Genomic DNA, 13,514 nt, shown 5'->3' with positions numbered 1-13,514 from the left:
GGGAGAGCCAATCCGAGCGCCGGGGGAGGGCGGGGCTGTCACGTGACGCGAGGGGCGGGGCGCCGGCTGGCTGCGCGTGCTGTGGGGCGGGGCCAACGCGGTGAGAGGGTGTGGCCCGTGCCCGGCGGAGGCTGGGCGGAGCTGTGGTGCAGGTGGGGCGCTGAGGTAATGGCCACCAGGGCGGGGGGAGGCGGCGGCTGCTAGGGCCGCGTGCCCGGCTGGGACTCCAACTGGCTGCCTCACAGTGGTCAGTCCCCAGGTACCTGCCGACGGGAGAGGGAAGGAGCCGCAGTAGCCTCAGCGTCTTTCCACTCATTCCCAAACTTCAGTTTCTACCAGAGACCTGTTTTCTGACTCGTCCGGAACCCTCCCGGAAGTGGCGAGTCCGAGGCGTCTCCCTTTGACCAGAACCCACCCGGAAGTGGCGAGCCCGAGTCTTCCTTGGGACTAGAACCCTCCCGGAAGTGGCGAGCCCGAGTCTTCCTTGGGACTAGAAGCCTCCCGGAAGTGGCGAGCCCGAGTCTTCCTTGGGACTAGAACCCTCCCGGAAGTGGCGAGCCCATCTGCTACCACTTGGCAGGCCTCGAGGTCGCTTCAGGCCTTCGGTGAACTGAGTCTTTCCGAGCGAGGCGCGTCTGAAGGCGGCGTAAGGAAAGACGCGGGGGGTGAATTGCTGATTTTGCGTTTAGGGTGCTAACCCGGAAGACTGAAGCCCACAGCAGATGACTCGGGATCTGTCACCCCTGGAAGACGGCGAAAAGGCTGAAAGTTCTGTGCAAGACACAATGGCGCTTTTGTCTTGGGCTGTAAAATCTAGGCTCGGTTGCAGAGTAAATTTACAATTGTTGTAGAAGACTATTGGGAAAATGCATTGGGGGAGGGGGCCGCTCTCAAAAGACTTTGACACTCAGCGTGTGAAGAGGGGCTGGCCGCTGGCCGTGCTCTACCCCAGGAAGCCGAGCACATGCCCGCTAAGCCTTCCCTCTGCTCTTCATGCTGTGTTTCCCCACGACAAATGCACTAGAAGCCTCGGAGTCGCTGGGGGAGGTCCGCTCGCCCTCCCTCGACGGACCCGCCCGGGTTTCGTGCGTCCGCTCCCTCAGCCTTGTCGCTCGGAGAATACGGTTTCCGTCTGTCTAGCTTCTTGTTGCTGACTCTTGGAGTGACAAGAGAGGCCTAAAGTTAGGATGGAAACCTAAATAAGGAAATAAGTAGCCGCACGCCGGAGCTGGCTTTTCGGTTACCACGATCTGAACGTCCACGAGCCAGTGAGGCTGTTCGCATCCTTCCGCCTGACGGGCGCGGGGCGGAGGTCCCAGCACCGGCCCTGGAAACGAGCCTCCGGGGGCCGCAGGACTGGGCTGTGGTGGTGGTTTTTGTTCTGTGTGTGGCTTACCTCTGGACCGCCTTCATTCCAACATCTGATCGGTCGCCGGCTCTTAGGATGCCGTCACCACCGGCCTCTCCGTAGGTGTCGCCAGCCCCACACGGCTTCGCGTCCCCATCGCGCCCGCCCTTCCCGGGCCGCCAGCCCCCCGCCCTAACCCACACGCCTCCTAGGGGGCTCTTCACGGCTTGTGCTTTCCTGCCTCTGCCTTGGTTCCAGCTTTTCACCATGCTCCTCCTCAGCACCTGTTCGTCAGTTTCCAACTTTAAGAAGCGTTTGCTCTCCAGAAATCCGAAATCTTTGCTGTTTTCTGCTTCTCACCTCTTTGCCCTATTTTCATAGGTGCGAGGCTTACACTTGTTCCAATCTATTCGCGCCTCTAAATAGATGGTTAACCCTTGTGCTTGATGTCAGATTTGCCAGCTAGGCTTTAGCACGCTGTCCCAGCTGTCGACTACGCTTGCTTGGGCTCAGGCACTGTGGTTCAAGTAACAGGGAATTCCTGGCGTCAAGGAGCAGACTGTACTATCTGTGGCCTTGCGGTAAGATTCAGGACTCAACATGTCCCTCCATCCTACCTCGTTTACCTAAAATGATTCATAGCCATGTCAGAGGTACATAGTCACGATAAAAAAGCAAATACAGATTAAATTAATTTTAATACATTTTATTTAAGCCAACGTATATAAAATATTGTCATTTCAATATGGAATCAATATGAAATTGATTGAGATATACATTTTTTATTGTCTTAAACATCGTCTATTTTTCATTTACAACACAACCCAATTCAGATGCTAAATTTTCATCAAAAACACTTGATCTCTATTTAGATTGCACAAAATTTACCATTGAAATAAGAAGATTCATATCCGTACATTGTTTCAAACATAAAAGTCTTCAATAACTGAACCCAGTATCTGTTTTTTAATTTAAATTTAGTTAAAATGAAATCAAGTTATAATTCAGTCAAGCTAGCCACATTTCAAGTGCTCCATAGCCACATGTGATTGGTGGCTACTGTATTGGACAGCACAGAACCAAAGGGCTACAAATGTGCCTCCTAATTGCTTCTAAACCTCAAAATTATTTAATGCAGAACTAGACACAATGTAGCTTCTCAATAAATTGTTTCACCAGAGCAGTTTGGAACTTCAAAAATCCTCAAGGGTCAGTAGCCCAACTCTTGTTTTAGAAAGGAGAAAATCTAGAGTGAGAGAAGTTAAGGGACTTGCAAAAGATCACACAACTAAACTAGTTGGTGCATATCTGAACAAGAATTTACGTCTCTTGATGCGTAATCCTAAGGACATTCCACCTCATTATGTCAGACATACTTCAGGGGGAAAGGAGATTTTTTAAATTTATTTGAATAATCACTTGAATGATACGGACAAAGAAATATATACTTTTATCCTAATTGCTTTTGCATAACCTGATAAAGAAAGTGTGTCCTGGAATATTTAAGGCCTGCTTCCACCATGGTTTAGGGTCTTGGTAATTTAATGTCAGTCACTGTTACCTTGGCCCATCACTGCTTCCTCTCCTTGGAGACACCTCATTGCACATCCGTCCCACCCAACCCCAGAGCATCCGGCCACATTTTTCTGTCTGCAGCTGTCCTCACCAGCTGTCTACAACAATTTGGTTAAGGTTGTGCTTCAGAGAATTCTTTATATTTGCAAATCAAAATCTTCAGTACAAACTGCAGCAAAGTTGTAGAACTGATATCCTCCAATCATAAACACACCAGCTCTGAGGTGAGAACTGTGCATGTGTGTGAGAGAGGATGCATGTATGGTTAACTGTGTGGCATTAAACAGGCCTGCATTCATATTCCCTGCTCTGCCCATTTGAAGTTGTATGGCTTTGGGTAATCCTCAGTTTCCTCATCTGCAAAATTAGGATAGTAACAATAGCTACTTCTGCGAGACTAAAATGTGTGATAATACATACAGAGCACAGTGCCTAACAAGAATAAGCCCTCAGTCTGTACAAGCTGTTGTTATTTTCCAGTGCTCTGCAAGCCTCCTGAGGAGGACTGCATATATCTGGCTCACTACTGCACCTTGTGACTAGCAAAATGCTTGTGACATAGTAAGGTCCAAAGTGCATATTTTTTGAATGACTTTAGAGATACTTATGATTGCCCTCAGACTGTATGACTGATGCTAGGAAAGATCATTGGGAAAAAATATGGTGACATAACTGGTGAGAAAAAGAGAGCATGAGGTAGCTGCTTTCCCTTTCAGGATCCACCTGGTGGAGGCACCCAGGTTGAAAATGAAGCTGTAAGGTCAACAAATGGTGATGTCCAGGGCTGTGTTATATAAAGAAATTAGAGTTACTAGTGTTTAAAGGGAAGTAGGTTATCAAATGGAGCAAAGAAATAAATATAGGGTGTAAAATTGTCATTTATTTGATTTTGGTAGATAAATGTCTATCAGTCCTTTCCAGCAGAGCTCCTCCCTTTCACTTTCCTAAGATACCGCCTCTGCCAACAGCCTGTTCCATGAATCATGACCTGATGTCACATTCCCCAGAGCACACAGCAGGTAGGAAACAATAAAGCTTTCAGGAATCCTTAACTATGCAGAGGCTTCTTACATCAGGCAGTAATAGGCATAGATAAGGCAGGACTGACTTTTGACCCCTACCATTTCCTTGTTGGGAGTGTTCTTGCCTCAGCTGGCTTAAGGTGACAGCATGAGCATTGGGAAGGCCAACCTGCTCCACCAGCTGAGTACGGTCATGACATAAAAGTGCTGGTAATGTGGGAAATGCTAATGTTAATCATTATCACAATATTCCTGACATTGAGAATATTCAAAGCACCCTCCAGTCTTTTCGGTAGTTAACCTTACCTTTAGATTTATAGAGTCATTTCATAGCCTCATTTTTACAAAAAGATGTAAGTATAGAGCTATTCAGAAACCCTTTAAAGGACACAGATTATGAGAGAAGGGGTCTGAAAATTACTAGCTGTGAGACCTTGGGCAGGTTATCATATCTCTATGCCTGTTTTTTCATCTGTAAAGTAGAAAAAATTGATTTATCCCATAGGGTACAAAGTACCAATAGCTCATAACAAACACTGAGCCTGGCGCTGTTCTAAATGTGCTCTTTGTGTTACTTATTTAATCCTTACACTCCTGTGAGTCAAGTGCTATGTTTTCCTCCTTTAAAGATAAGAAAACTGCCCGGCCGGCATGGCTCAGTGGTTGAGCATTGATCAACCTAGGATCCAGGAGATCACCATTAGATTCCCAGTCAGGGCACATGCCCAGGTTGCGGCTCGATCCCCAGTGGGGGGAGGGTGCACAAGGCAGCCGATCGATGACTCTCTCATCATTGATATTTCTCTCTCTCCCTTTCCCTCTCCCTTCCTCTCTGAAATCAATAAAGATATATATTTTTTAAAAAAAAGATAAGAGAACTAAGGGATATGAAAGAAATATACTCCACAGTAACCTATGTTACTAGTGAATCAGTAACTAGTGAAGCCAGGATTCAAGCTTGCTCTCTACTGCGTGGCCTTGTGTTCTGGATATTTAATAACTGTAGCTACTAACAACAGAGCACAGGTTTTTGTGTGTTCAGTTCACCTTAGTCCCTGGTGTCCCTGTTCTTTTTATTCTTCTGTTTTCTCTCACACCTACCATTCCAAAATCTCTTCATTGTTAAAGTAACTCTGCAAATACATAACAAATGCAACAGGGTGGGGCTAGAATGACCCACGTGGCAATGGATTAGAGTTAAAGACATTGGTATGACCTAATGTTCAGCTTAGAATAGGTGCAGATGTTTATCTGTATATAGTGAAGGGAGTACGTCAAAGGGACCCAGAGGCCAACTGAAAGAGCTCTCAATGCCAAAGCTGGGACAATTTGAGCAACACAATAAATAAATAAAAATGGTATTGGATAATGACCCAAAGTATAAAATAAATATGCATGAGTACATACTGATGTAAATCAATGACTGAGTGAATGAATACATGGGAAAGAATAGAAAATCTCCCAGGCAGAGGAATTATGAATACTTATGTAGATTCTCCACCCTCAAGTTGGTGGAGCATAACTCCTTACTCCATAAATGTGGGCTGGGTATAGTGACTTTTTCGCCCCAAAGAGCACAGTATGGAAAGGGAGAAAAAAATAGTAACTTTGCAGAGAAGTAATCTGAAAGACTCAAGGTAAACAGCAATAGTCGTAAGTCATTTTGTTCATACCCTTAATATGATGTAATGAGAATGACACTTAGCCTCTGTGGTCTTCCTCCCAAAAACCCGTGACCCCAGTTTAACTATTAGAAAAAATCAGAAAAATCCTTGTTGAAGGACATACTACAAAATACCTGACCTGAACTCTTCAAAACTCTCAAGGTCATCAAGAACAAGAGAAACTCTCACAATCAAGTGGAGCCTAAGGCAATGTAATGACTAAAGGCCCTGTAATATTCTGGATGGGATCCTGGAACAGAAAAAAACAATGACATTAAACAAAAACTAAGGAAATCTGAATAAAGTATAAACTTTAGTTAACAATAATGAATTAATATCAGTTCATTAATTATAATAAATGTGCCCTCCTAATGTGAGATAGTAAAAGGAAACTGGTTGTGTGTGGGTATTTTATGTACTATCTTTGCAGTAATTCCATAAATCTAAAACTGTTCTAAAATAAAAGATGGTTTTAAAAACGAATAAATCTGTCAGTGCTTTAAAATCCAAATTTAGAGAACTATAGAATCACAAATTAGAGCTGGAAATAGTTTTTAAGATAAAAGGAAAGGACAAAATCCATAAAATAATCAAAATACCATTCGGCTATTATTCTTGCAGGCTACTCAAAATACTGTTATATTAGTAATTTGAAGCAGGCTTCATTCTGTCAACCTCTGAGCAAAATTTCCAAGCCTTAGCTAAAAATACATGTGACAGGAATGCAGAAAGGGATCCAAAGAATTGTGTGTTTCAATAGCTATCGTCTAATTCCAATCACAAAGTAAATCTTGCACCTAGCAATTCCCCTACTGTTAGGGAGACCCCAACACCTTTTTAGAGAGTCTCCAAAGTCAAAATTATTTTTGTAATAATACTAAAATGATATTTACCCTTTTCAATCTTAATCTCTCACAAGTGTATGATTCAGAATGTGTGATATGACAACAGATTTATGTAGAAGCAGCTATGACAATCCGAATGCTTTCTATTAAGCTAGAAATTAGAGAGATTGCAACAAATGTAACACGATAGCACCCTTATCATTATTCTGTTTTGGGTAATATAGCTATTTTTCATAAAATGTGTTATTTATGTTAACATGTAATTGTTGTTTTTGTTAACATGTATTTTGAATGAATTAATAAATATTTTAAAAATTTCTCTTAATTTCTTATATGGTAAATATTGATAGATATAACCTACATAAACAAAGACTCTTTGAGGTTCTTACTAATTTTTAAGTGTAAAAATTTTGAGAGATTAAGAGCTACTTTTCTAATCATAATGACCAGTTTGCTTTTTTACTTTGGGGACATTTGTCACTTTATGACCACCTTGTATCTTAATCTCTCTGGTGTTTAGAGAAGTCCTTACCTTTTGAGTCTCTGGTAGTGAAACTGACAAATATTCACATTCCTAGCCTCCTTTGCAGCTAGGGCAGGAGCATTTACCTTAGTTCTATCCTGATCCTGGCTCTCCAGCCCGGATTTCTAGTCTGTGAGCTACACAGTATCCTTTAAATACATTCCTTTTGGGCTTCAATCATCCAGAGATGCTTAATTGCTCACAACCAATAACTCAGATCCTACCAAAAACTGGTTTCTTAGTTCACTTCTGTAGTTATGTATCTTGACCTCTTTTAACATCAACTTTTCTGAAATTCCACGAATAAACCATGGCTAATTAAAGGGAAAAAAGCAAAATAAATTTACCCTTTCCTTTATCTGCTATAAAAAATAAACAACTGCATAAATAAATTCAAGTGTTTAGTATATTGAAAGATGGAGAAAAAAATGTTGGCCTTCTACTCTAGCTATAAACTTTTACCTAAATTTTGAAATTGTGATCTAACTTTCAACCAGCAGAGTGTAAGATTTTCATGTGTTACTTTCCGGTTATGCAATTTCTATAAAACAGGCAAGAGGCCCTGAAGAGAATGACTGATGATGCCATGCCATGTGCTTAGTTCATTATAAATCACTTCAAGTAACTCCAGCCTTTCTGAGCCAATCAAAACAGAAATGTTCTAACACATTTGAGAGTATCTTGTTTTATAGAGTGCTTACGAAAGGCATGAAAAGCACACTAGATCTCAAATGTACCACATTATCCAGAAAGGGTTTTGGAACTGATTCCTATTAGGTTACTTTTTTTGTTATTTTAATGTGATATATAAAATATAATGCTTTTATGTTTGAGCTCATAGGGCCTGGAATGGTTCTGCCTTCTATACTTTTGCAAACAAATTTTACAATATTTTTATTCTGGTCATTTTCTAGCTAGACTTCAAAGGTGAAAAGTATGTGGGATAGTTAGGCCCTTTAGATCTTCCCATTTCATGCTAACTCAGATTATTAGGGACTTAAATTAATTTTGACTAGAAAAAGCATCTTCTTCTGCAATTGAAATACTACCTCAGATTATGGATCCTTTGAAGCAATGTCTTGAAATAATTTAAGGAAAAGATAAGAGAGAAGCAACCCATTGCTTTTTTCTCTCATGGTCTTTCATTGCCCAGGTTTGAGTGTAGGGGTTCTTGGATCTGGATTCTGATATTTCCACAGTTAACTTCTCAGAAGAAAGTCTTGTTTATACTGGAAGACAACAGGAAAGCATAAATCAGCACACCGCACTTTGAGAACAGGCTAAAAAATCGACAAACAGGCACATCTAATAACCAAAGATAACCTATTTCTTACAGACCTAAATTGGGGTTGCATCTTTTTAAATATGTGGGGTTTGAGCACTTTGCAGATGATTATCTTGGTGACTCGAGAGAATCTGCATAAACAAAAAATCTTTTGTCTTTATTTCTTCCTGTCTCTCACCCTGGGTATTTGTCTTTTTCTCTACTCGCTAAGAACCGGAAATCACAGAATGAAGATCTGATCAGTTTCCATTACTTCAGCAAGCCTTGCTCAGTTCAACATAAACCAACAGCACATTTATATTTGCCTAAATAAATTAGACAAGTTATCAGAATAGGCTACTTTTGTGCAGTTTTAAATTATCTTTTAATCTTCCAGGCATTGAGTTCTCACTATTAAGCCTATCTCTAAGGATCTCAGGTTGCTCTTTCAAAGTAAAAATAGGCAATACCTTTGAGACACTTTCCGTTACTCATTGACCTAAAAAATATCCCCTTCTAATAGTTCAGTAATGAACAGGTCTAAAAAGCTTTTCAGCCAGCCATGCATGCCAAATGTGACACAGGATGTACTAATATTAAGAGCACCTGAAGTCTGTACAGCATTTTAGAGCTAATATAGTGCTTTCATATGTAATATTTTGTCTGAGCTTCAACAATCCCGAGATTACTGTAAGCAAGACTAAAATGGTCTCATTTTACAAATGAGAAAATAGACTCTGAGAGTGACTTTCCCAACTGAGATCAGGGCTCAGGCTAGAACTGAAGATTGTAGACCCTTCTAGGTTACCTGCCCTTAAGATAGAGAGCAAAATTTTCAGACCTGCTTTCTCTCCTCTCCCATCCCCACCCCTTTTTCTGAAAGACTATAGGAGGCCCTATGATAGAGCAACCATGGACAATGGGGAGGAAAGGAGGAGGTAATTTTTCAGGAGGCCCCAAAGGCCAGATGGGAGACAAGACTATCTTACCTGCAGCCGCATGCAGCTCTAGGAGCCCTGTTATCACCCAAAACCTCAGTGTTCACATCTCTCCAGCTGGCTGGGCCATCCGTGCTCACTCCCTGCTGCTGCCCCTGGGTTTCCTGAGGCAGTGTTGGGTGGGGAACTAGGAAAATGGATAATGATTTACCACCTAACGTAATAAGATCTGGCACAGACCTAAGAATTCCAAACCAATAGCCAAGGTTACAGAAAGATATGAAAGAAAAAGGAGCATACCTATTTTTAAAAGTTGATACTTGTGTAGTGAAACTACGTAAGTACAGATTATTTTGCAGCAAAATGACAGAAATGTTCTAAATCTAGCATGGCAATACTTTTTTTTTTTTTTGCATGAGATGCTATGTATACATCATTTCATTTCATTGAAACACAATCTTGAGGTTATCATTATTATGCCTATTTCTCAAATGATGGAACTCAGGCTCAGGGAATTTGAATGAACTGCTTGAGGTCATACAGCTAAAAGTAGAGACAGAATTTGAACTCAGACAACAAATCCCATGATCTTTTCAGGTTACTGCACTACATCCTAAGTAATAGGTTACCTGTTCTCATTTTTAAAAATTTCCCTTTATGCCCCATCTGCATAGCTCATTATGTAAGCGAGCTTGTATTACTATGATGGAAGGCAACTTATCTGTCAGTCTGACTTCTAAGGAACAAGAAGTATGCAAAAAACTTCTAAGAAGCAGAATAGGCGTTACAAGTGTTCGTATGTGAGAAGATTCTCCTTGGCGGTGATTATGTCTTTTATGTATACTCTGTAATTATTTTGGATGTTATAAGACTTCAATGATAGGATACTGCAGGAGCTTTCCCTCTGATCTCCCAGTGAATGGCTACTCTTCCACCTTCAGTTCTCACCTTAAATGTCACATCCTCCGAGCAGCTTTCCATCACGGCTCCCTGTTCTTCACAGCACTTTTTATCATAGTTAATAATTACGGATTTATTTGTTTACTGCCTGTCTTTCTCATGAGGTTGTAAACTCCACAAAGACAGCAACCATGACTGCAGGTTTCCCCAGCAGTGTTTCCCCAGCATTTGTCATGGTGCCTGGTACAAGTAACAACTCAATAAATGTTGATCGGATGGATGGATGGATGGATGGATGGATGGATGGATGGATGGACGGACAAGTGAATTGTTCCCAGAAGAGTTTCCAAAGGGATCTGAGGAAATGGGTGATTTGATCATGTGATCTAGGAAAGGATGCATCACTTTTGGGCTACGGTAGATCAGTCACTTTTTTCCTAAAAATAGTCCTGAGAACTAGTGGCTTCCCAAAGTCAATATTCAGGAACTGTGAGGCCAGTATGCCTGGACAGAAGGGGAAAGGGAAGTAAATATACTAAGCAGTTACCAAATGCAAAGCAATGTGCTAGATGTACGTGATCTCATTTAACAGAAAAAGCACTGCACTGCACGAGTAAGGAATTATCCCTGTTTTACAAACGAAAAAAGTGAGACTCAGGTTGGTGAGGTTGCCCCAGGTCATGCAATAAGTGGTAGAGACAGAATATGAAGCTAGGTTTGTCATATTTTAAAGACCATGCTTTCTTTTCTTCTTCTTTTTTTTAAAAGCAAATTCACTTTATTTAAATTTTTTTCTTTTTTTTATTGGCTTATAACTTACATATAAGAATTGCTCATATTTTAAGTGCATATCTTGATAAAATCTAAATATGTATGCATCCTGGCGAACACCATCCATGTAAAGAAACGGCTTTTTTAGCCTGCCAGAGGTTCCTCTGCTCCTCCTCAGTCATTAATCCCAAGGCTACCACTATTTTGGCTTCTATCATGACAGACTCCTGTAGCCCATTTTTAAACTTCATGTAGGTGGAATCTTAGAATATGCCCTTTTTTGTGTGAGGCTTCTTTTGTCTGCAGTATTCTTCCCTGCCGTTGTTTGCAGCAGTAACTGATTCCTTTTCATCACTGACTTCTATTCCAATATATTATCACAATATGTTTATTTATTCCAATATGTCCTTTATGTTGTTTAATCCAATTCAAAGGAGACTGGGGCAATACTGCTGGAATCTGTGTTATTTCCAGTATTATTAATAAGGTGTTACGAACATTCTCGAATGTGTGTTTCAGCAGACATACACACTCATTTCTGTTGGGTGTACACTCAGAAGTGAAACTGCTGGTCATAGCTATGCTTACGTTTAGCTTTAGTCAATTCTGCCACTTTTTCAAAGTGGTTACATTAATTCCCACTCTTGGCAGCAATGCAGAGAATTCCCAGTGCTCCACATCCTCGCCAACAGTTGCTATCATCAGTCCTTTCCATTTTAGTTACGCTGGTGGAGGAAGGCCACGCTTTTATACACTATGCCTTAGGGCCTTAGCATGTGGATCAGGAGCCCTTAGAATAGGAAAGACCAAGAGTTAGCTTCTGCTTCATGATACATGACACTATTCCCAGGTCTCTAGAATCTAAGGAAAATGAAGCTCATGTGTCTGAACACACAGCGGGTGAAGAACTGGAGCCTCCTAAAAGGATAGAACAGCCTCTAACAAATGACTCATGAATGTCTTTGAGAGAAATGAGTCACATCAAAGGAAAGGACTTTCCCTCCTTTGGTCAGAGCCTCAGGAACCTCCAGTAGAGGGTAAAGGAGGCCTTATCAAAGCCAGTCCACATTTTGAACGCAAAAGCAGGACTCTTTTAAGTAAGGAAGCACCCACCTCCTGTGGGAGGTCAGATATCAGACAACTGCAACCACAACTGGAGTACTTCCTATGTGCCAGACACAATGTGCTTCATGCTTTCTAGACCATATATAGTACATAACAGGTCCAAATCTTATTATTAAAAAAGATTATTTATTTAAAGGATAGTTCTTTATTCTGAGACTGACCTTGTACTTTTCATGTGGGTGTTAAAAATTTATTCATTTTTATATAAGTGAATGATATTGCTAATTGTTATTAGTAAATGTTCCTTTTAAACACATATAAAGTTCATAATAGTAAGATATTCACCTGCCTACACCAACCAAAATTTTTCTCTTGGGTTGTGTATGGAGCTGAATTTTATTACCACATGACACCCAGGTTGGGAAGCCAATACTTCACCCCATTCTGTTAAACCTGGGCATTTTCATTCTTGGATCCAAGAACAGTCCTCATGTTCTCACCAACATCCTCTTTATGAATGTAGCAAGAATGTTAAGTGAGCTTATATGATAGTGATACATTATTATTAACTCAAGTCCATACTTGATTCAGATTTCCTTTGTATTTACCAAATGTCCTTTTGCTATTCCAGGATCCTATCCGAACACCACACTACATTTAGTCATAGTGTCTTAAGCTCCTTCTGGCTATGACTGTTTCTCTGTTTCTTAGACTTTTCTTGGTTTTGATTACCTTGATAGTTCTGATGAAGACAGGTCAGGTATTTTGTGGAATGCTTGTGTATTAGAATTTGATGTTTTTCTTATGGTTGAACTGGGGTAATAGGTTTCAGGAGGAAGACCACAGGGATGAAGTACCATTTTTGTCACATCCTACAAGAGAACATACTATCCATATGATTTATAACTTGATATTGACCTTGATCACTTGGCAGATATAGTGTTTGTCAGGTTTCTTCACTGTAAAGTTATTTTTTTCCACCCCCCCCCCCCCGCACTATACTCTTTGGAAGGAAGTCACTATGAGCATCTCACAGTTAAGGATGGAGCATCTACATAGATTATTTGGAATTCCTCTGTAAAAAAGATCTGTTTCTTCTTCATTTATTAATTATTCAGTCATTTTTTTTTATCATATGTACTTATACATATCTATTCTATATTTTGTGTTATAATCCAATACTACTTTATTCATTTTTGTTGCTCAAATTGTTCCCACTTTGGCAATTGGTGCTCTTTCAGCTGGCTCATGTATCCTTTTTTGTACTCCCATTGTTGGAGGTTTTTTAAAAAAATAAAAGTACTTTTTTACTTTCTAGTATTACAAGGTGTTCCAGGCTCATCTTGTATATTTCCTAGAATCACTCATTTCTCCAAGGAGTAGGGCTTTTTGAAATATGATTTTATATCCTAACTAAGGGCCTGAGTACGGGATAGGTAAAAGTCAGCTGGGAAACATTAGTTTACTAGCATGTATGAATACAATCACCACCATACCCAAACTTTGTGACTGGTTAGAAAAGACCTGGATATGCACTCCAGCCACAAAGCTAATGGCATTTCTGCTTGGTTCCAAGATTCAGATAGCCTGTTATCTTCA

The sequence above is a fragment of the Miniopterus schreibersii genome (assembly GCF_964146895.1).
Source record: "Miniopterus schreibersii genome assembly, chromosome: 7".
Lineage (NCBI taxonomy): Eukaryota > Metazoa > Chordata > Mammalia > Chiroptera > Miniopteridae > Miniopterus > Miniopterus schreibersii.
The sequence above is the reverse complement of the archived record's forward strand: the minus strand, read 5'-3'. Positions refer to the sequence as shown.